Below are 23,512 nucleotides of genomic sequence, written 5' to 3'. Positions count from 1 at the left end.
GCCCGGCTCTTATTAAGCAGACTTTTCCACATGAACTTCTGGCTGACAACCTAGTTCCCCAAACTTGTATTTATAGAGTTGATTAAAAAAAATCCCAGTGCAGAGCTTCCTTTCATTCTTACCAAACTTAAACATTCTTGTTTTCTATTCAGTATTCTTATCTATCCAAGTCATTTAATAAGTCTGTCAAATATACTACCATCACCCGTCACATGTTCATCCAGTTTTCTCACAGTGTTATTTTTAAAACATTTGTTATAAGCTTCAATAAAATCCAGACATACAGTTTATAGATACTAATTCCCTTTGAGTCATGCAAGCTACCTTTTTTCTTTCAAAATTCACACAAAGCTGCCTCCCGACCAGTTCTCCTGAACCAGCCCTGCTGTCCCGCCCGTCTTCGCGCAGCGCAGGGATTGCGCTGGCTTTCGGCCGAGGGGAGAGAACAAGGCCAGACTCCAGAAGCGTCTGTTCCACGCCCTGCAGGCCACGTCCCGTGCACATAGCATCCCATGTTAGTAGTCTCTTGCTACCTAACAAATTGCCCCAAAGTGCACTAGCTTAAAACATGAAAAACTGATGATCTCGCAGCTTCTAAGAGTTAGGAATTCAGGGGTGGCTCTGGTTCAGGGTCTCTCTGGAGGCTGCAGTCTCTGACGGCTTTCCTGAGGCTAGGGGCTTTCTAGGAGGGCCCCTCCCATGGGTGAGAGCTGCAGGCCTCAGTCCCTTCCCCAGGCTGCTTTAGTGACCTCTGGGCAGGGCCCAAAACTTCCCCCAGAAAAGAGAGATCGCCACGGAGACCGCGACATCGTTTATGACCTAGTCTCTGATGTCACACACTGTCTCATCTGCTTTATTCAGGTCATTTGAAGTGAGCCAGTAGCCCAGCCCGCCCTTAAGGGAAGCAGACTTGGATTCCACCCCTTGCAGGGAAGAGTGTCAAAGAATTGTAGACAGATTTTAAAATCAATACACATCAGGTATCAGAATTTTTCTCCCTGGAGCAAATAAGTATTTGTAGCTTTTTGTGCACATCTTTTAGACAATAAGCTAGCCCTGGGTTTGTGATCAGGAAGACGTGCAAAAATACCCCTAGAGTGTCTATTGCCACAAAACAGGATCTATTGTAGAGCATTCCCCTCTGCTCTCACAGAATATCACTACTCTCGTCTCCCATAAAAGTCATGGTCCTGTCACCTTTTGGCGAATTCTAAGAAGAGATGGATGTCTTCTTTCCCAGCCTGTGATCATGTGTTCCTGTCCTGCTATGGTTTGAGTATGGTTTGTCCCACCAAAACTCATGTTGAGGCTTGTTGGCCCATGTGGCTATGTTGAGAAGTGAGGCTCTGTGGGAGGCGTTTGGATTCTGGTAGTGGCTTGCTCATGAACAGATTAATGCCCTCACTCGGGAGTGGATGAGTTCTTGCTCTTATAGGGCTGGATTAGCTCCTGAGAGAGCAAGTTGGTATAAAGTGAGGCTCCCTCCCAGGTTTGGTCTCTTTCCCACATGCCCCTCCTTCTGATTTCTGCCATGAGCGGAAGCAGCATGAGGCCTTCACCATATGAGCTGCCTGAACTTGGACTTCACAGTCTGCAGAACTGTGAGCCAAAAAAACCTCCTTTCTTTATAAATTATGCAGTCTCAGGTATTCCCTTATAGCAACATAAATGAACTAAGACATTGCTAGCAGTATCAGAATTGTTGACCCATACCCCCATAGGAAGCAAACAACCTTATCAACTAAAGTAGAGTGCTTACAGACAAGTTACTTTGCCTTTGGTCCACACAGACTTAAGTCATTTTTAAAGTGGCTCTTAGGTCAGCACCTTTTCTTTTCCACTCCTGTCACTAAAGTATTAGTAATTCTGGTAGACAATCAGATTTAATTAAGTTTCAGCTTGAAATAGTTGGATAAAGACGAATAAGTGTCTGAACCCCAGTATAAAATTTGAGATTTGTTCATTACTACTTAAAATAATCCTGATACGTTTCAGAGTCTGAAAAGTTGACATTAAGTACTCATGGATTTCATTAAACAGGGTTTGGGGAAAAATATACATGACTATTTTTAGCTTGTATAAGGTCAGGAAGAGGTAAGTGTCTCTTGGATGGAATAAAAAGAAAGTGGGGAAAGCCAGGAGTGGTTGTTTCACTGCATTCTGTGGTTTATATTCATTCGGTCACAGAGGCACGTGGGGCCATGTTAGCCTTAGTAACATTAGGTATTTGTGTAAAGGATCAAGTGACAATGAGCCTTGGTTCAGAAAGTAACGAATACATTGCTACAGAGCCTGTATGATGAAGGTGACAATGTTGAGATTCTTCCTGTACTAGAACATTACTTATGTTTCTTAAGATAAATTTGTCCTAGGAAATTCCTTCAGTATCCTCCCTTTTTCCCTTTTCCCATTTTAATGAACTAAGCCAGTTCTCTTAAAATCTAGGGTGGTGAGTTACCTGAAACTGTCCTGGAAGAGCCAAGGCCCTGCTGTTCCTTGATGAACAAGCGTGTGCCCATGTGGGAAAGCCTCATGCACTGTGGGGCCCCGCAAGGTGGTGGCTTTCTCCAGATTAGGCACAAGTCGTTTTCTACCCTTCAGGTCTCCCACTCCACTTTCTGATATGTTTTGCGAGTGAGCATCTAAGGATGGAGACAGGCACTCACTCTTTACCTTGCCAGTCTCTGTCTGTCCTGAGTCCTCGCCTGGCGGGTTTACTTAGCTTGACCCTTGGAGGTGAGTAATTTATCAGTCTGGTAACGTTAACCTCAGGCCTGTATTGACATTCACTGAGCTCCCAACACTGAGTGGTCATTGTCCTGTGATTTGGGCTCTCAGGCAAAGGAGTAATAAAGAATACAAGCGAATCCCTACTGTATAATTTTCCAAGTTTCCCTTGAGCCAAAATGTGTTTCCCAAGTAACCGATTAGTCGGTGACTGGCTCTTCAATGCCCCTTCAGATCCTTATATGGGCCACTTCCTTCTCCAGCTCCAGAAGTCTCCTCTTAAAGTTGCAATTGTGAGTCTGGGAAAAGCTGACTGTAGCTCCCTCTGGGCACTACTGTGACCTGCAGGGCCCTGGGTGTTACGGACCTTGAAGCTTTTTGCTTATTACACTGGATATACCTTGTGTTGGTGCCGGAGCATCCCAGAGCTGTAGGTTATGGAAAGGCAACTGTTTTTCATGCCTGCTACTGGAGATGCCCTCTCCCACCGCAGGCAGGAGCTGGATCGCTGCTGCACAATCCCCTGGTGAGCTGGAAGCTTCCCAGTGTCTGGCGAACACCCCTCTGTTGACAGGCGCCTGGCTGTGCAAGCATCTCATGGCGGGTGCCTTATTACATTGCCATACATCCCATATGCATTGCCATTATAGTGCTAGTTCTTCCTATTTCATTAAGGAGTAGGTACGTGCCAACACCTTCCAACCGAGCTCATTGTCTTATTTTACCCTTTCGTGGTTAATTCTGAATTCCATATTTGTGAAGGGCCCTTCTCTCCCAGATGCTTTCACTGCATTGAGAACCTCCAAAGCTCTGGGAATGCACATGAAAATAGCCCTGCGTGTTCATTCATGTCAGTTCCTCCTCTCTTGGTCAGCGCTGAGTTATGGCGGAGGCCCACACCGGAGCCCATGCATGCGCACAGGGCGCTGAGGTGACACAATGGAGAGGGCTGTGCATGTGCCGGCCAGTCGTGTTCCCTCACGCCCTGCCCCCACCCCAGCTCTCACGATTCCCTAGTCATCCAAACCAGACAGTGGGCAGACATCCTCAACTCATGCCTCACACCTTTTTCACACTGAATTCACCCAAGTACTGCAAGCATCTTGTACCAACATTTCTGCGTCTCCTTTCCTCCCTCTCTCTATGACCATTGGCCCCAATTCCAACCTTCTTCAAATAGGTCACTTACAGGATGCACCCTACAGCCATACACCTCACATCTCTGTTCTCTTTAAGTCCACCCCTACCACACTCCAAAGCGATTCACCCTTCCTTGCTCCCACGGCCTGCACCGTGAAGTGCCCCCAGGAGTGGGTGTGGCTGCCCTGCCCGCCTGCTGTCCCTGCTCCCACACCGCTGCTCTTAATGTTCCCTTTGCTTGAAACGCTCACCCTTCTTTTTTGCCTAAATTCCTTATTTATTAAGATTGAGTTAAGTAAACCCCCTTTTGAGCTTCTAGGGTATACATGTTTGCCTTTGTCACAGCGCTTGTAACAGGTGACATGTTAGCATATTTGTCTTCCCTTCTGTAGGAACGGGGATATTGCTTATTTTCTTTATCCCAAACACCTTCCATGTACACACAATAGGCCTGCGATACGTGTTGCAGAACTGACTCACAGAGTAGAGTTCTGAGTCTTATATGAAATTGGGACAGCATGCTATCATTTTGAAGCCCTTAAAATTTAAATGCCAGTGCCATTGAGTTTTATAATAATATTATGTCTAACTTGTAAATATATATTCACTGACTCATAAAAATTAGTAAGAATTTACTCCAATGAATGGACTAAGAGGCAGATCTTGTTTATTCAATATATAAATCAGAAAGTAACATTTATTGAGACTCTACTGTGTATACAGAGCATTCACTGGTAGGTTTTGCTGATTGTGAAATACTTCCAGTTAGGGTATCAATCATTCATGTGGGCTAATAATTCTTTAAGATAATCTCAATTTCATTATTGTGTAAAGCTCCATTGTCATCATTTAAAAATTATGTAATATAATTTGGGATTCTTGACAAGGTAAAGGTCCAAAACCATGGACAGCATTTAAAAATAAATAGCATTTTTAAAATTAAAAGCCCCAGATTCCCAGGCATTCTTAGGCAACCCCTATAATAGTGGTCCGCAACCTTTGTGGCACCAGGGACCAGTTTTATGAAAGTCAAATTTTCCATGGACTGGGGAAAAAGGGGTGCGCGGGGGCAGGGGCGGGGGTAGGGGAGACAGGGCCAGGCAGGGCTCAGGCAGTGCTGGGCAGCCCTGGTTTCCTGGCAGGCCACAGACCTGTACCAGGCCCCTGCTGGGGGTGAGGACCATAGCCCTACGAGGCTGGCTTTACTACTCTGGACTCCCTGTGATGAATACCAGCTTTTATCTTGCACATCCTTTCAGTGCCACCTCGGGGTAAAATCATCCAAGTCTCCTATGGGGAGCCCACCTTCTCTCACCTCAGTCACTTTGGGGCACCTTCGACTTGGAGCAATCACACCTTGGAGTTGCCCACCACCACAGTGTATCTACCTTTTCAGATTTTGAGTTCAAGGATGGCTGGAAAGTCCAAGTGTGGCTGACAGGTGCCAGGAGTCTGTTCAAGCTGTTGGTGGAGGCGATCCTCTCTCTTCACTGATGCCACTAACTATGGGGACCAGTGGCCCCTTGGAGCCGTCTTTGACGCCAGTGTGTCTCCCTGGTGTGTGCTAACTTGGAGCTGGGTTACAGCACCTGTGCTTACAGACTCCTGGAATCTCATCAGGGTGAACACGAAGGCATTTCTCCTTTGAGTCCACAGGTCCCCTGAGTCCCTGAAACCTGTGTTCCTCGCATTGACAACACACAGCAGGCACAGACAGGTAGCAGGTAGAGAGCAGGGCAGTTACATTCCCAGGTTCTGAAACCAGACTGCTCAGGTTTGCGCCTGACTCCACTTCTTCCCAGCTGAGGGAGCCTGGGCTGTTTTCTCAGCCATGAGACTCAGTTCCCTCATCTTCACATGGGAGTAACCAAGCACCCAACTCACGGGGTTTCCACAGAGGCTAAATGAACTTGTACGTGCATAGCACTCAGTGTGGGATTTGGTCCAAGCGTTCAGTGAACACTGAACTGCAAAGGTGGCTGCGGTGACGGTGACCACGGCATAACATTCAGATACTTCTTCCAGGCAGTTTCTAGGGTCTCCGAGGACACCGGAATTTTGTGGTTCAAGATGTACATCTTCAAGAATCAGGCATCTCTGCTACACTTTGGCTCTACCCCCTCTCCGGGCTGTGTCTCACCACCGTATCCATTGCCAGTTCACGAGCACCGTGAGTCCACAGCCGGACTGCTAAGGGTATACTTCTAAACTTTCCTATAATGATTCCTTATGCAAAATTCAAGTCCAGAGAAATATTTCTGTCATATGGACCACTGCCTTAAAATGCTGGGTTAATATCTCAAAAGTGACAATGGTCTCAGCCTTTATAATGAAGCATATATATGTGTGTGTGTGTGTGTGTGTGTGTGTGTGTGTGTGTGTGTGTGTGTGTGTGATCTATGCACACATACACACTATACATTATGATATCAACGACAGGGGCATGAAACACTGGCTGTCATGTTCACAGCATACTACTGTAGGAAGGCCAGTTCTTTCCTACCTGTGGTACTTGACCGGTGGTTAACATCCCCTTCGGCTGTAAGTAGTAGAGGGAATGGTGAATTATAGAGAAATGAAGAACTGTTTTCATTTTAAAACTTCAATAATTCGATATCTATTGCCTTAATACAGTGTTTTTCATTTGAATGGAAGCCCAGTAACTGTGGCCAGGGGGCTGTTTAATGCCAGACTAATTGCCTCGAAAAGCACTTTTTGAAAAGAGAATTACTGCAACTTCCCTGCAGACAACAACCTAAGAGAAAACTTCGGAAACCACTGGGGTTTAAGAAAGAGCAACATCCTTTCCAAAGTTGCTAAACTACCTCTTTGTATTTAAGTGATTCATCTTGATAAGGCTAAGTAGGAATTCAGACTTTTCAAGATTTTCATGTTTTTATCTTTTGAGTGATTGGGAACATTCTAGAGTGCTGTGAAAATGTGTCTGCATGCCCTGCACTTGGAGGGCTCCAGGCACCCTCCCTCTGGCTTATCTCCCTGGGAAACGTCAGCGGGATTTCTTACTGCTCTGGGATCCTTCACCGCCCAGCTGGGCCCGGAATGTCCAGCTCTGCAACTCTGAGTGGTTCTGTTCTTAATCCTACAAGGCAGAAGTTCGTGGAGACAGAGCAGCCGGCTCTGCGGAGTCCTGATAGCGTCTCCTGTGGCTCTGGGTAGTCACAGATATTTAGAACTGGAATAAAGCCTAAAGGGCCGTCTGTTCCTCCTCACGTGCAGATAACAAAGAGGTCACGCAGTGGGTGCACAGCAGAGCGGCTGGGATGCAAGCCCCCAGGGCAGGGCAGTACACTTCCCCTGCAAGGTTTTAGGGACATTTCCCCATGGGCAGAAAAAGGTGGAAATAGAGAAAATGCACCATGAGCGAGTTAAGATTTTGGTAAAGAATAAAGTGTGTTTCTCAGAATGAACAAAAGTTAAAAGCTATTATTTCCTCTTGAATCTGTAGTAATACAAACTGAGAGACAGAAACCAACTTAGATAAGACAGAAAGTAACAATTCTACATGATTTCCATGACTAATGGCTTTGAGAGTTAAGATGAGCAATCTTTAGCATCAGAAATTTAATAAACAAGCCTTGATTGTGGTGGAAGGCATTGGGTGAAGTCCCAGAGAGAGATTTGAAGTGTGGGGTGAAGGGATGGTTGCTGTCTCTTTTATACACAATTCCTTCTTGCTTTTTTTTAAACCAGAATATTTTTGCACAATTACACAATTTATGGTTATAATAACAACGTTTGCAAAAATACAATTTTCATTTTATAGATTGCTTCCACATTATTATTCATTTAATTTTTATCATTAATTTTATTTTACAGATTGAAAGGCTCAAAAGGAAGCGCAGAGCTGGCGGTTAGCAGCCCACGACCCGGACGACCGGGCTTTGCTTTCGGGCTGGGCAGGTCGTGGCCGCTCCCTCTGCGGGGAAGCGGGCCCTGGCGCCGGCGCGGCCGGGCCCCACGGCCGGGCCCCACGGCCGCCAGCCGCAGGACGGCCGACCAGCGGGGAGCACGGCCGGGCTTGGCGGGCGAGGACCGGCCTCCTCCTCCGCCCGCGCGCGAGGGGCCCACTGCGGGCGCACGCCGGGCGGGCCGCGCGGGGTCTGCAGGTGCCCAGGCCGCCGCGGGCTTCGCGGGACGCCGGCGCCTTCCGTGGGCGACGGGCGCTGCGCCCGACGGAGGGCGGAGCCTGCTTCCTCGCGGACGGACACGCGGGGGCTTAGCAGCGTCCCCTCAACGGCACGAAAGGGAGGCCAGGGCAACAGACAAGGAGAGCGCGTGGGCCCCGTTCTGCGGAGGAAGCCACGCAAGAAACAGACCAGGGCCTGCAGGAAACCGCCTTGACTCCCGCTTGTTGGAGACTAAGACCCTTCACATTCCTACGACTTGCCCTACGCACGGGCCTCCTCCTCCGGGAAAATAGCACCCAGCCCCCCAGCTATAGTTCCAAGAAGAATGCATTCCATGCCATGCTTGCTCCAGGGCATGCCACCTGCAATTGTTCCCAACCCCCTGCCAGGTTGGGGTTGAGTGATCCATCACAAAGAGCTTCCGGTGCCATTGGGATGCTGATTGGGGCTGATCAGCCCACAGGAAAGCCTCATTATTCCCCCATTCTATTTTTCTGTTTCTACTTCCTTGTTTTCTGTATATAAAACCTACTAAAAATCCAAGTAAAGGAGACCTTGACAATCATTCGCTTGGTCTCCTTTCTTTCTCTCGCTCATCTCTTTCAGGCACGGTCCCCCTCGCCCCTGCGAGTAACAGAAGGTCCCGCGGGTCGGGACACCCGCTGGTCTCGCGTGCCGTCCTCTCGGGCAGTGTGCCACCTCGTCTTGGCGTTTTCCAAGGGCTTTCATTTTCCGTTTTTGTCTTGGAGCATCAGGGGTGGGAGAACTGCCCAGGGTGCGGCCCCAGTCCGCCCGTCCCGCGCCGCGCCCGCCTCCTGGAGGCGCGGGCTGCGATGGGCACGGGGCTGTCCGGGCTGTGCTTCGCCCCTGCGGCCGGCTCCGGCCCTGGAGGAGGGGGGCGCTCGCTCCCCGGATGCGGCCCGGCTGCAGCGCTGGTCGGGTGGGCTCTCCCATCGTTTTTTCCAGACAAATTTAAGCTATTTAAAAACACAGGTTTTGTTTTTGTGATCCTGTGAAAGACGCTCACAGGCGTGTCATGTAAATTGAAAAGAAGTTTTTTGAAAAAGTGAAGATTTTGAAAATCGAATTTCCAATTTTCATGTAATTTTAAAATTTGAGTTACTTGCATTTGAGGCAGTTTATTATAGCACTGGGGACACAGGAAAGTTTATTTTTAGGAATTCCCAGATGTCATTTTATATCTTCAAATTGGTATGCAGGATGAGATGCACTAGAAGCAGAAAAAAGCACAGGTTTCTCTTTTTCTTTCCACCCCAACCCTCACCCATGACTCCTGAACCATTAGGAAGCAAGGCCGGGAGCTTGGCCTGGGTTTTGAGATGCGAGATGCTAGTGGGCAGTTCCAAGCCTGGCCTTGCAAACTCAGGCTGCTTGGGGCCTGTGCAACATCAATGGGTTGTGCAGGTTGCATGGCCCTAAGCCTCAGTTTCCTCATTTCCAAAATGAGCGTTCAAGTAGAATTGACTTCAGGACTCAACGAGAAAAATGCATACAAAGTGCTTATTTGAGAGCCTGGTACACAGTGAGTGCTCAGTCGTGCAAGTTGTTGTGACTGTGCAAGGTTGTGACTGTTAATAAACAGTTCTACAGGGAGGGGAGGCTTCGGTGGCAAAGGAGAGATTGAAGATTAGTGGAGAAAGGAGATGATGGACGGAGAGAGGCCCGTGCGGGTGTGGGTGGGAGGGACACACTGGACACAGGTGGCATAATCAGCCTGGGCAAGGGGCCACCTCTCCTCTAGAGACCTGCAAAGAGGCCAGCAAGGTGCAGACACAGCTGAGCTCCCTGCCGCCCTCCCTCCAGGCCGGCTCTAATCTCCTTTCACAAATCATTTGTGATGAAGCAAGAAGGGGGGCTTTTATGGACATCCTGGGATCACAGAGACCTGCTGGCACTTGTGGGCCCACGTATGGGTGTGAGTGAAACGAGCGCTCACGTGCGTATGTGCTCAGGTGTGTGCATGAGTCGAAGGCAGAGGGGACAAGACGAGAGCTTGCGAAGCCACTGGGCTTTTCCTTCCACGCCGGACTCCTCTCGATTCCCCTCCCAGACTCTGCACGATCGTTTATGTGTGGGCACAGGTAACCTTCCTCGGAGGGACTGTGACTCACTAGAGCTGCGAGTCAGGTGTTGTTCGCCCTTCCTGAGGCCACGCCTGACTCTGAGCTGGTGGCACTTGGTGGCCGTGGGCCCTGTTTGTGAGCACAGACACCGGCTAGGCAAGCTGCTTCTCCATTTTCCTTTCCATCAGAGTTGGTGTGTTTGCCACATGTGTGACTCAGAAAGCAAAACCCCGTTCTCTGTGAACAGCCCGACATGTGGCACACTCACACAAAGAGCTCGCAGAAAGGCGTGGGAGGAATCCATGGGGAAGGCGTGGCTTACTTTCTAGGGCGTATGCCAGTGTCCTCATGCGTCCATTTCTGTGTTTGGAAGGCGATTTCACGTTCGCAGCATCGTTTTGCAGCAGCCACAGTTACAATGAAACTGTTTTCCTTTGTATGTCCATGAAAGAGGTGGGTGGTTCTTAGTGCACACAGAAAGCAGGAAGACGAGCAAATTGCGGTCCTAAGGAACAACCTCTTTCATCCTTGTCCCCAGTGAGCCAGTCCATGTACTGTAGACTCTAAGTTCATTAACTTCCATTTTCAACTTCGGATTTTTCTTCCTAGTACCAGGTTGTCCAATAGCCAATTAAAAAATTTATCTTAGAAGTTATAAATAAAAAAGATTTGAGGGTGAACCATCCTAAGTATTTCAGGTTTTTCATGGCAAAAGTGCTTGTGAGAGGTACAATTCCAGTGCCACCCCGGTTCACACTTTCAGACTCCAGAATTCAGTAAGTATTTAAAAGTACCAGAAAAGAATGCTATGGCAAAACTCTGTGAAGCACTGACATTTGTTCAAGCCAGAAAGGGTTTTCCCAGGAATAGCAGAGCAGCCAGATAGCGGAGTGGAGAGACACAACTGAAGCTGCTACTTTTGACATTTTAGTTAATCTTTTATTCATGAGTCTGAGGGGGAAGGTTCTGGTGGCTAGGCTCTCTGAAGAACAGACATGGTGTACTAGGACTTGCATTTACTACTGTGTTTTTTATTCTGGGGTGAGGACACAGTGTAGACCCTGAAGCCTGTAAAATCCCAAACTGTTTGGCAGCACAAGATCCTGAAGTTGGGGAGTATAGCCTTTCTTTAGCCCTTGGAGAATCGCAGGCTTGTGGTGACTTATGCAGCTGAGTCTTCTGTGCCGACAAAGGCTGTGCCCGCTTTGCACTCATCCGCAGACACGGCCCGCAGGAGCGAGTGCCCACGGCCAGCTGCAGGTTGAGTCCCCAGGGCCCCGAGCAGGTGGTTTGGATTCTCCTGGCAGGTGTTATCTATCTACTTCCTGTGTCAAGGACACTGAGCTCTCTCCCTCTTGCACAGATACTGGAACCAAAATATTTCTTTTTAAGGAAAACTTTTCAAAGGCAAGCAGATTTATTTCTGTCACAATCTGGAGGCTAATTCCCTGTGTGATGTTTGTTACAGCCTTAATCATACAATATCAAAAGTGCTAGCTCCGCACCTCGCAATAAGCCTGTGGAATCGCTTCATTTGTTTTGGCCCAATTCTTCTCGCTTGCTCAATAATATGAATCTTGGCAAAGAAAAGGAAGCCAGAGTCCAACCAAGTTCATATCACTTGGCGTTTGTGAGGCCTGTGTGTGTGCACACATGTGTATATGCGTGTGTGCATGAGCACCCTTGTAGGGGTGTGTGTGTGTTGCATGGGCCTGCACACCTACCACCCTGCAAACTGATCTGGAAAGTGGGTTAGAAAAATGTTTACTTTGTACATCTTGAGGGTAAAAGGGAGGGGGGACAAGAAGATGAGAGGCCAGGGGTCTACACAGGCTTACACAAGTGCTTGCTGAGGGCGATTGCTGGAGGTACCCCGAGCCCAGGTACCCCCAGGTACCGACCCAGACAAGGAGCTCCAAGAGGTGAGGAGAGAGAGCAGGTCAACGCCCCCTGGTGTGCTCCTTCACTCTTGTCCTCAGCTCTCTGAAGCTCTTCCAGTCACCTGCTGCACTCTGTGGCGTGAGTGACACTGCTAAGAACACGACTGCTGCTGGTCCTAGAGACGTTTCGGGAGAAGTGGCGACAGGGGCCACAGGACACCAGATGGCAGGCAGCCGCAGCTGCAGATGGCACTCACTCCTTGGGGCGAATGCCGGAGGCTGACACCCTTCAAGCCCTGTGACCAAGCAGACCTGGGTGTGGGGCTGCATGGTAAAGACACTTGACAAGGAGCATATATATGTTAACGTTATAAAGCTTTTTTTTAGTTGATTCAAGTCATCCAACGAGTTGTTAATTATCCAGACTGCTTGCACATTCCAAAATTTGTTGGAGGAAACAAAACAACTTCCGGAGAACCGGGGTTTGGTGCCAAATTATTAAAAGGGAAAGGCACACAGAGTTTTAGAAGACCGTTCAGAAACTGATTCTGTAGCAACTAGCTTTATAAATGACTTTTGACCAGGAAAAAAAGGAGGGACACAGAATCTCAATAATAAATTCATTATTTTGAAATAACTTGTGGCTTTCATATCTGCTTCTAAAATGTATCCGAAGACCAGAAACAATATTCTGAGCAGGATGAAAGGACCAGAAGGGTTACAATATGTGCATGGGAGAGTAGACCCACCAAGATCAGCACAAAGTGAACAATAAAATAATATTTGTATTCTACTTTAAAGTTTAAAAATTATTTAACAGGCAAAGAAACTTGGGCTCAGAAATAAAATTTAAAGGATGGATAAACTTTTTTCCCCTTTTCTGGCAATTTTCAGTGGTTCTTATTTCTTTGATTTAAAAAGTAACACATACCATTGAAAGTTCAGGAAAAGAAGTATAAAAATTAACTCAAAGTTACTGTTCTCATGATACAGAAATGCCATACCACTATTAATATTTTAGAATATTTACTTCTGGTTACAGAAGTGTTTAATTACAAAGTAGGAGCGGTGTTTCTCTGCGCCCCGCCTTTTCCCGTTTCCCTCGCGGTCTGCGTGTCTCCTGCCCGGGGAGCCCTGCGCGGTCCCGCAGGGCGGGCGGTCCGTCCAGGACTCCAGTCCCGGGCGAGTTCCGTCTGCGCTGCAAAGCTCACCGCGGGCCACGCGTCCTCTGCGCGGCGCACGCGGGACGCTTGGGGCTCGCAGGCCGCGCCCAGGGCCTGCTGGCGGCGCACCCGGCCTGCTGGCCCGCCTGCTCCCATCCTTCAAAGCCCTCTCTGCCGTGCGCGGTGCATGAGTTTTCGCCTCAGCAAAGAACACTCGCCTGAGAATGCGCACGAGATACTACGTGACTGTTTCAACAGCTCTGCATTTTTGTCAGCGAACCATTTTCCAGAAGGTTCCCCTCCCACGGTACTTCTCTCTCTGCGCCTGGTGGCAGCGGCACGACTGCATGTCCACGGCTCCGAAAGTCCGTGCGGAAAACGGAGGCGGTGTCTGTGTCGGGCAGCCTCGCGCCTACGGACGGGGCTGGCAGGAGCTCTCCGCGCTGCTTGCTGAATGAATCAGTTGAATCCCCAAATCATTGTGAGTGGAATGGCTTTAGATGTGCCAGAAAAATATTTATTTCCAGAAACTGTCTGGAACTTGCCCTCTGTGGAAGGGCCTCTTTCGCTGGGCGCCAGCCCGCTGCTGCTCCTCCCGCCACTCGCCCTCCTCGCTGCGCCTGGGCCTTGGCCTCATCCCCCCGGGCACTGACACCTGCTTGGCCCCCCACAACAGCACGCACGGGCGTCCGCACGCCAGTCCCTCCGTCTCCCTGGGGCGCAGCCGGGACGTGCAGGCAGAGGGCGCCTGCGCCAGTGCGGGGCGGGGGCGGTGCTGGGGTGCGGGCAGCGGGGCCCCTCCAGGGCCACCTCCTTGGGGAGCTGGCGGACACAGCCCTGTTCAGCCTGCATGCTTCCTCGTCAGATGTAGGGGTTTAGATTCATTATTCACCTGATCATCTTTTTATATGCGGTTACTCTAGAGTTTAAACTCCCCAAGTACAGGGACTAAATTCATTTCATTTGTGGCTATATCTCTTCTTCTAGCCTCGTACCTAGTGGACGGTAGGTAAACTCTCAGAGCTCTGGAAGAAGGGAGGGGAGGAGGGAAGAAGGAGGAGGGAGGAAGGAGGACGGAAGAGGGAGGGGCTGCGGAGGCTGCGCCTGTGGTCTCAGAGGCAGTGGTGCTGGGGTTCGCTCCAGGAATGTGACATTTCCTCATGGTTCTGCCATTGTGGCTGCTGATGTGGGCAGAGGGTGACTGGCAGGTGATCAGGGAGGAAGGAACAGCTCCCCAGCTTGCTTCCCCAGGGAGCTAAAACCTGAACTGAAGGAGGAAACTGGAGAGGTTTGGATTGGACAGAACCTATGTGCTCTCACTAATGTGGTTTGAACGCCCTAGTCTTTGGAGGTGTCGTGCAGAACACATGTACTTGCTACTGTGTATTTTTTTTTCTAGATTCTAAAACTCATAAATTTAGATCGGAAGAGATTTCTAGACATATACAGTTCCTTAAACTGTTGATAGTGTGGTTGAGGAAAAAATGGATTATAAGATCCTACGCTAGATTTGTTACTATCTAGCACCGAGATCTATTCTAAATTGTTATGTTAGCCTCTGTGGGCTTTCGACCATCAAATGGGAAATAAAGTGAAAACATGGATGTGAAAAACTCTGGAAAAGTGTATACACACATATCATTTTACAGAAATATAATATATTCTATACATATGTGCATTACAAGAAATACAGTATATTTTCCCTATATGTGTGACAGTACAGAAACACTTGAAATCCATTCCATGCAAATATGACCTTACAGAAATACTTATAGTATATTCTATACATATATGCATTATAGAAATACTCAGACTTCCACGACGAATTTACAAACTACATAGTGTTTCTCTAATATATTTTAAAGTCTAATCACATTTCCCCTGAACCTTTCCTGAAAGTGCATGGAACTCGAGAAGACGTAACTGCGTCATTCAGCGACTTCCTTGCCTTTGCTCACGTCTGGAGAGTGCCTCCTCTGGGAATGTGCTGCCTAAGACCTGCTAGTCCTAGAAGCCAGACACAGGTTGTCCAGCCACTGCGCCCGCCTCTCCAGTGGGGAGGTGCAGGGGCTGGAGGGGAGGAGCTCCCAGGGAGCGGTGGGGGGTGGCCCGGGTTCCTGGGGAGTGAGGGGCTGCAGGGCTGCAGGAGAGCCCTGGGGCGGGGGTGGGGGGTGGGGGTGGCCTCCCCAGGCGCACACGGCCTGGGTGCGTCTCACACTCACGCTCCACTCGCACCCTGGGTCATTGAGACCATCTGGAACATGTCACGTCTCCTGGAATTGTTGCTAACTAAAACAATTTCGCTGGTCAGCCAGCTTCACAAACAGTCCACTCGCATAATCAAGTCTGTCACAGACACATTAAATATAGCACCCTGTCTCCTACTGACACAGGCAGCTGCTTCCCGCCCCTCTCCTCCCATTAACCTTGCAGATTCCCAAAAGGACTTCAGGCATAGTCCTTTTGTTGCTTATTTCAACCCAGTTTTAGGGCACATGTTTCTTCTCCCTCCACCCTGGGTTTTTGTTCCCCTTAGTAGGTGCTTATGTGAATCCACCGTCAAACGACTTCTGAAGCCTCCGTGAAGGGGACGTGGGCTGCTGGAGGACCAGGACAGCCAGAGCCAGCTGTGTCTTGGTCCTGTGGAGCGCTCTGCTGGGCAGCGACCCCGCCCGCACCGCCACCCCCGGAGCCTGCAAAGGGGCGGCTGCCCTGCAAACTCTCTTTCTGTGTTAAGGAGGTCAGCACTTATTTTTCTCTGAAGTAATATTAACCTAGCCTCAATTTAGGAGCGGGAAGAGAACAACTGCACATGACCCCGCGTTATCCTGGTTGTTATTTAGAGAGCAAGGCTAAGGCTTGGAGGCTGCAGCCCAGGCAGAATGCGCCAGGACAGGCTCCCTCCGGGGGAACGCGGGCTCTCGCTCCCCCGACGGCCCTGGGAAGGAACCTCGGAAGAGAGCAGAGACCCAGATTCCACTTTCAGGCCGTACTTTCTGTGTTGTTGTAATGTAAGTGTGTTTTATACCTGTAAATTTATCTTCTATAAATGTGTTTACTCACAAAACATTTATTAAGTGCCTGCTCCATCTCGGGTGTTGTAGTGAACTGTGGCAATACGAAGAAGTGCAAAGCTCTTCACATCCTGGGAAGGAGACAGGCTAGCTCTCATAGTAGCCTGTAGTAAGAGCAAAAAGAGGAATTTTAAAATATGTAGGAATGTATACGCACAAATAAGAGAAATCTGGAAGGTTCAGGTGGAACCGTCAAAATATAGAAATTATTGTAAGATTAGTTTGTCCTTTGTCAAGCTTTTCTAGGGATAAAGTGATAACCCTAAAATTCAATAGAATCTATCAATAATCCATCCCAGTCTATCAGTGCATTATCTAATATTTAATTTAAGTTTTTCTATTTTTTTCCTGTAAGGAGAGAAAATATAGTATGTTTGGTGTCCTCAGTGTGAAACACTGTAATATTTTATGAAGTGAAGAGTCATGTCGTTCCAAACCTTTTCCCCTACTTTGTGAGTTTATCATTTTAAAACGAGATTCTTATAAGCATGAGCACACCATATCTCCGTGTCTATGTCTACCTATTAACATATTTATTTGTGTGTCTATCTATGCCTTTCTATTTATAGCTTTGTCTATGTCTGCATCTGTCTGTGTGCAAGGCTATGTGTCACCATGCATTTGGTTAGACAAGGGATTCTGCACGTGGAAGGCTCGGTCAGCAAACGTAGACGCGTGTAGGTGGTAAGTTCCCATGGGCTTTGCAACTGCGCCTAATTGGCTTGAATCCAAGTTACGTGACCCTAAATAAAGTTCCTAATGCTTTTTGGCCTCAGTTTCCTCATTTGTATACAAACAAAAAAAGAAGTTATTTCCTATTTCCAGGTTTGTTATGAAAATTAAAGATAATAGCTTATTCATAAAAAGTGCTTAGCAATGGGCCTGGCATTTAGTAAATGCTTAGTAAATGGGACCTCATTGGAAGGTAGCCAGCCTTAAGTGAGGCATGTGACAAGGCATCTGAAGGACAGATCTGCTGGGCGTCCACAGGGAACAGGAGTCTTTGCTTTCGCTTGATTACACGCGAGTCCGATGTGGGGGTTTTTTCTTTCCATATCTCGTCCTAATTAGGCAATCTTCCTTGCCATCTTGAAGACACTGTTCTCAATGCAGCCATCTAGCTTTTGAACTTCTTAGATAGAAATGTGCAAAATAGATTTGAGATACATTTATCTCCGATCCTCTCCGGCTCAGGTGCTCGCTCTGGCTAAGGCTCCTCAGAGGAGAAGGCGAGTGATCCATCTTCTGCGTTCTCCCTGAGCAAGGTAAGGAAGCTGCCCGGCTGCTGCTTGGGCCAGCTGGGTACCCTTGTGACCTCTGGCAGGAGAGAGGGCAAGGAGCCCACGCACCCACTGGATGGCCGCATGCATGCCCAGGTGGGGCCGAGTGGCTGGTCCTGCCTCTGGAGACATCTGTAGACATGATGGCTCATTCTCATTTATCGCAAGTGTTTCAAAGAACCTGGGATTTCTTCTAGCCTGGACTCTAGAGATGCAATAGAAAATCCGGTGGCCACTAGCAACAGGCGGCTACTTACACTGAAATTAATTAATAGCAAACACTACTAGCTTTTCAGCTGCTCAGTCACCCCGGGCCCACCTCATGCTCAGTAGCCCGTGCTGGGTTAGGGCTCTCCACTGGAGAGAGCAGATACAGAACACTCTGTCATCGCCTGTCTCCGGACGCTTCCTCGGCATCCAGTCGGGGTCAGTTTGTGCTTAAGGCGAGCGCGATAAAAGATGCCCGCGTCACGTTCCTCAGCCTCTGTTCATGGCACACAGCATGGTCTCATCAAATCACTTTTTTTCTTTAAAATGAGACAAATTCCCTTCGGGTCAGATTGTATTTCTGAATTCCCTTTTTCATCTTTTTCACTGAGCATGTATGAAATCACCCAAGTGGAACAGGCACTTTGAAACTTGGGGAAAAATGAAGATAAAAGGAATCTATCTGAAGGAGTTGCAGAAGTCCAGAGCTGAAGCCTCAGCAAAGTGACAAGCTCTGCAGGAAGCAGTCCAGCGAGGACGAGGACACTCTCACCCAAGCCTCCCATGCTCACTGAGATCGGCACCAGCAAGGGAAGTCTCGGGAGAACATGATAAATGCGTGAGTCCAGAAGCAACCAGAACAGAGGAGGCTCCTTCCATCAGCTGAGAGGCATCTCAAGACAGACTTCAGCAGAGTTTCCCACGATGCATCGGAATCCTCTCTGGCGTTATTTTCTTAGAGAGATATTTAAAAGCACCCACACTCAAGAAATGCAATGTCACACAATCAATCAGGATCCCTTCTCAAATCCTTGTTAACAAAAGACGAATCTTTGCAGTTTATCTGAGGAATAGAAAAAAACGAGGAATGAAGAATTCTTGGTAAAAGAAAATGGAAATAACTTTATATCTAGAATCCAGTGAATATTATTTAGTTATGTATCTTCTTGTATTCTGTATCCCTGGAATTCTTAATAAACGTGATTTTGAGATACAAGTTTTTTTCTTTTGTCAATAAACTTATCTAAAGAGTAACTTATAATTTCCTCTAAATGGACACAGCTGGTTGTACACGGAGGCATTTTAGCTTCTGGAAAGTTCTGGGTTCTGGTGCTTGTCTACACAACATAAAAACACTATTCATGTAACTGCAGCATCACCTGGAAAACTGAAAATTCTTTTTCTGTAATTACAGGACACAAATTTTGAAACACACACACATATATATTCCCTGATAATATATTCCCCGATAGTTTAGTAAGCATTCAATAAATATTTGTTGAATAGTTGAACGGTTTGATGGACCCCAGTGGCCTCTAACTAGAATGATAAGTAAATGCAGAAATTGCACCTGAAGCTCCCGTGCCAGAGAGTCTTGTACGCAGGGCAGCCTGGTGGCCGCCGGGCCACAAAACAGCAGTGCTCAGATTTGGTGCAGCAGAGCCCAAAGGCACACAGCCCGGCTCCACCTCCAATCAGTCTGGGCATCGGCCTTCTTGTTATAGTTTTCCAGACGACTCCACATGTACTATGAAATGTTAGTAGTCACTGCTAGTGTTGGATCAGGTGACTAATTTCAGGGATCTAAGAAGACCTTAGGATCCATCATCCCTTCCTTTCTCTGTCTACAGCTCCCCGTTGGCCAACACAGCCAGTGCCCATCTGAGTACCTCGGAGTGTAATCGGTGTGGGACAGAGAACCTCCAAAAGATAGGCTGTCTGGGGGTAGCGACAGGGGAGCAGAGGGGAGGAAGTAGGCAGGCCAGGCTGTGTCCTGGCTCAGTTGCTCAGTGCTAGCTGCACCTGGCATACAGCCAGGCGTCTGTGGATCTGCAAAGACTGCAGAGAGAACTTCCCCAGAGCTGGCCAGCACCTGCTGCAGGCTCGCGGAGGGTTCCAGCACAGGGGAGGGCTGCTTGCCTGGAGGAAGACCACTAGGAATCGAGTTGAGCTGTGGAAACACACCCTTCCCTTCTTGATTTGAACTCCCCAAGTTTGGGTGTCTTAGGAGCAGGTCTTTAGCTGGAAGAATTCTGAGAGTGTTTTCCCTTTGTTGGAACTCTGAGGAAATTCTCCAGAGTGGATGTGCCCCATCTCTAGCCCTCCAGCTTGATTCTCACTTCCGAGGTGGGCGGGCAACCTCTGAGGTGCCTGCACAGTTAGGGGTAGCTTGGCCCAGCTCTGCTCAGCCCCAGGGCCACAGTCCAGGACACGTGGGGTTTGGGCACCAACATATTCTGGGAGTCTCCCTATCACATCGAAGAGAAGGGATGAGAAGTTATTTTGTGAATTTTACCAAGCAGTTTAGACACATCAATTTGCCTGGAGAGAAAGAACATTAAAAGCAGACCAGGTGAATGAGTTTGAAAGGGCTCCTTCAACAACCAACAAAACTAGAAGAGAGGAAAGCTCGCGATCGTTGCTCAAACAAGTTCTTCCTTCCCTCCGAGAAATGAGGTGTCGGGTGTGGAATCTATTGTGGCTAATCGTAAACAGGTGCACCTCAACTTCTCCATGCCGACCTGCTCCGACATGCTGGGCGCTCAGCTACGGCAGCTAATTGTTGATACCCGTGCCTTGCTACTGGCCGGCCGCCCTGCAGGCTCCGCGCGGGGTGGCAGCGAGACTGCCTGGACCTGCGGGGCCACCAGGGGTGGGCCCTGCCGCAGTGGGCGTGTCTTCATTCCTCACCTGCCAAAGCCCTGCTTGGACCCAGAGGTGCCTCATCAGGTAGGAAAGTATTGCACTTGGCCTAGAGAGCCATGGGAAATGTTTTATCCTTTTAGCGATTTTTAGGTCTTAAAAATCTGATGCAAACCAACCATAAGGATATCATTTTTCAGACGCTCCTCAGATTACCTACAGGGATGAGTTTTGTACAGTGACTGGCTTGGACGGACATGTCGGCTCTTGTTATGTCCCTTTCCCTGTGTTTTTACCTGATGTGTTTTCTGACAATTCATTCCTCTTTTGTACGGCCTGCTAGGCTGCCAGGGCTAAATTCCTGCAACTTACACGCAATTCTCAGAGACAGCTGGCAAATTTCCTAACCTTGTGAACTTACTGGGAAGCGAGGACAAGAAATGCTGACCTGGGTTCCTCCGGCGCAGTGGAGCTTCAGGGGCTTGGTTGCAAGTGAGGTTCTTCCAAGGCTCTGTGCTAATTTTGTACGCATAATGTCCCGCTTTCCTCTTCAAAATGGGGGTCTCTAAAGTAGCGTAAGTTATGGGTGCTTCAAAATCGGTGTGTGTCCCTGGGTGTGGCGCTGTCCTGAGGAGAGCCAAGTCTTGAGTATGAGATTCTCGCCGACAGTAAAACAAATGATAGGCACTGTATTTTTAAGACAACTCTTTATTCTTTCAATAAACTTTTTATTTTAGAACAGTTTTAAATTTATAGAAAAGTTGCAAAGATAGTACTGGTGATTCCTGTACACCCTGCACCCAGTTTCCACTGTTGTTCACATCTGGCACAACTAATAAATTAATATCTAGACACTATTAACTAAAATAAACACTTGACTCAGACTTCCTTAGCTTTCTGTGCCGGGACCCCGTCCCGGATCTCACATTGGTTTACTCGTCACATCTTCTTAGGCTCCTCCCGACTGTGAGTTTCTCAGACTTCCCTTGTTTTTGATGACATTGACAGTTTTGAGGAATATTGCTCAGGCATGTTGTGGCGTTCCCCTGTCCTGGGGTTTGTCTGGCATTTTCCCATGTTTACACGGTGCTGTGCACTTGGGGAGGAAGACCCCAAAGGCAAAGCACCGTTCTCCTTGTACCATACCAAGGCCACATGCTGTCCCTGTGACCTGCTGCCTCTGCTGTGGACCCTGGTCACCTGGAGGGCTGTTTGCCAGGCTTCTCCAACTTACAGTTGCCTGCTCCATGCTGTGCTCTCTGGGGGGAGGCCCTGTGTGCAGCCCACTTAGAGGGTGGGGAGCTATGCCACCACCTTAAGGAGTCAGAGACAACATAAACTACTTAGAATTCTTCTTTATGAGAGACTTATCTATTCTCCTCCATTTATCTATATATTCAGTCATTTCTTTATATTATTATGGAATCATGAACAATTGCTTTATCCTTTGGGTTATTTATATTGCTGTTCAAATTATTCTGGTGTTGGCCATTGGGAGCTCGTTCAGCTGGTTCCTGTATTCCTTCGACATACGGCATCGTTGCGGGGTTTTGTTTGTTTGTTTGCACTTCCTTACTTTCTGGTTCCATAAGATGCTCCTCTCTCATATTGCATATTTCTTACCTCAAGCCAGAAGTCATTTCTCCTTTTATTGGAGAATGGCATTTCATACCAAGATCTTGGTGGTGAGTTGTGCACCTTGCTAGTGGGATGATTGCTTCTAAACCCTCTCAGTTGCAGAGAGGGATATGTGAGCATATACAGTAACCCACATTTATGCACGTCAATGTAGCTATATTTCTGCATAGAACCATCTGCCTCTATACTAAGCTAAACACAAGTTCATATTAGGTTATTAATTATGAATTCACAATGCATAATAATTAAGTCAGATTTCCTTAAGTACTAAATTGATAGTTGATATCTCTGACATTTTGCTTTGACACTTCTTGTTTCATGTTGATTGTAAAGGTTCATCCTCAGTCATTCAAATGCACATTTTGGCTTGTGATGATCTTTCACATTTTTTTAGAGCGATTTTTGTGAAATCATGGATAAGTCAAAAATTCGTGTTATTTTCAATATGGGTTCCATTATGGAACCAGTGCTGTGCAGACAGCTTGAAATATCATTGAAGTGTTTGGGAAGGATGTGGCTAATGAACACCAGTACATTGATGGTTTGAGAAGTTCTGTCCTGGTGATTTTAATCTTGAAAATGAGCCACGTGGGCAACCTGAGACCAAGGTGGATAATGATGAGCTGAAAGATGTAGTGGAAATGAATCCATCTCCACCTATATGTGAATTAGCAGCAGGGTTTGATGTTACTATTCCAACAATATTGGACCACTTGAAACAAATTGGCAAGGTAAAGAAGCTGGATAGGTGGGTTCTGCATGAATTACATGAGCATCAGCAGAGCCATCATCTCGAAGCTTGCCTTTCTTTGCTGTCACAACATAAAGGCGAAACATTTCTATACTGTATTGTTAAGTGTAATGAAAAATGGATTCTTTTTGAGAATCACAAGCATTTGGCACAATGGTTGGATAGAGATGAAGAGACAAAGCACAGTCCAAAACCAAATATTTATTTAAAAAAGCTAATGGTGTCTGTCTGGTGGTCCAGTGCTGGCATTATCCTCTACAGCTTCATGAAACCTGGTCAAACAATTACAGCAGGTGTCTATTGCAACCAATTGGAGGAAATGATGAGGATGCTTGTGATTAAGCAGCCAAAATTGGTCATTAGAGACAAGCCAATCCTCTTGCAAGACAACGCTTGACCACATGTTGCACAAACAACACTGCTCCAATTATAGAACCTGAATTTGGAAACTCTGTCATCCACCATATTCACCAGACCTTGCACCAACTGACTCCCACTTCTTCCAGGCTTTGGACCACTTCTTGCAAGGAAAAATATTCAGTTCTCAAGAAGCTGTGGAAAATGCCTTTCATGATTTTCTTCACCACTTGCTCTCTAGGCTTCTTTGCTGCTGGCATAAAAAAGCTACTTGTTAAGATGGCAAAACTGTGTCAATAGTTTAGGCGCATAATTTGGTTAATTGTACCGCTTCTTGTTTGAGAAATGGCAAACTACATTTTTGATTCAAAATTGGACGTTTCATATTTAATGATCTAATATTTATGTCACCAATTCTCA

This window comes from Microcebus murinus, chromosome 7 (genome assembly GCF_040939455.1).
Source record: "Microcebus murinus isolate Inina chromosome 7, M.murinus_Inina_mat1.0, whole genome shotgun sequence".
Taxonomy (NCBI): domain Eukaryota; kingdom Metazoa; phylum Chordata; class Mammalia; order Primates; family Cheirogaleidae; genus Microcebus; species Microcebus murinus.
The sequence above is the reverse complement of the archived record's forward strand: the minus strand, read 5'-3'. Positions refer to the sequence as shown.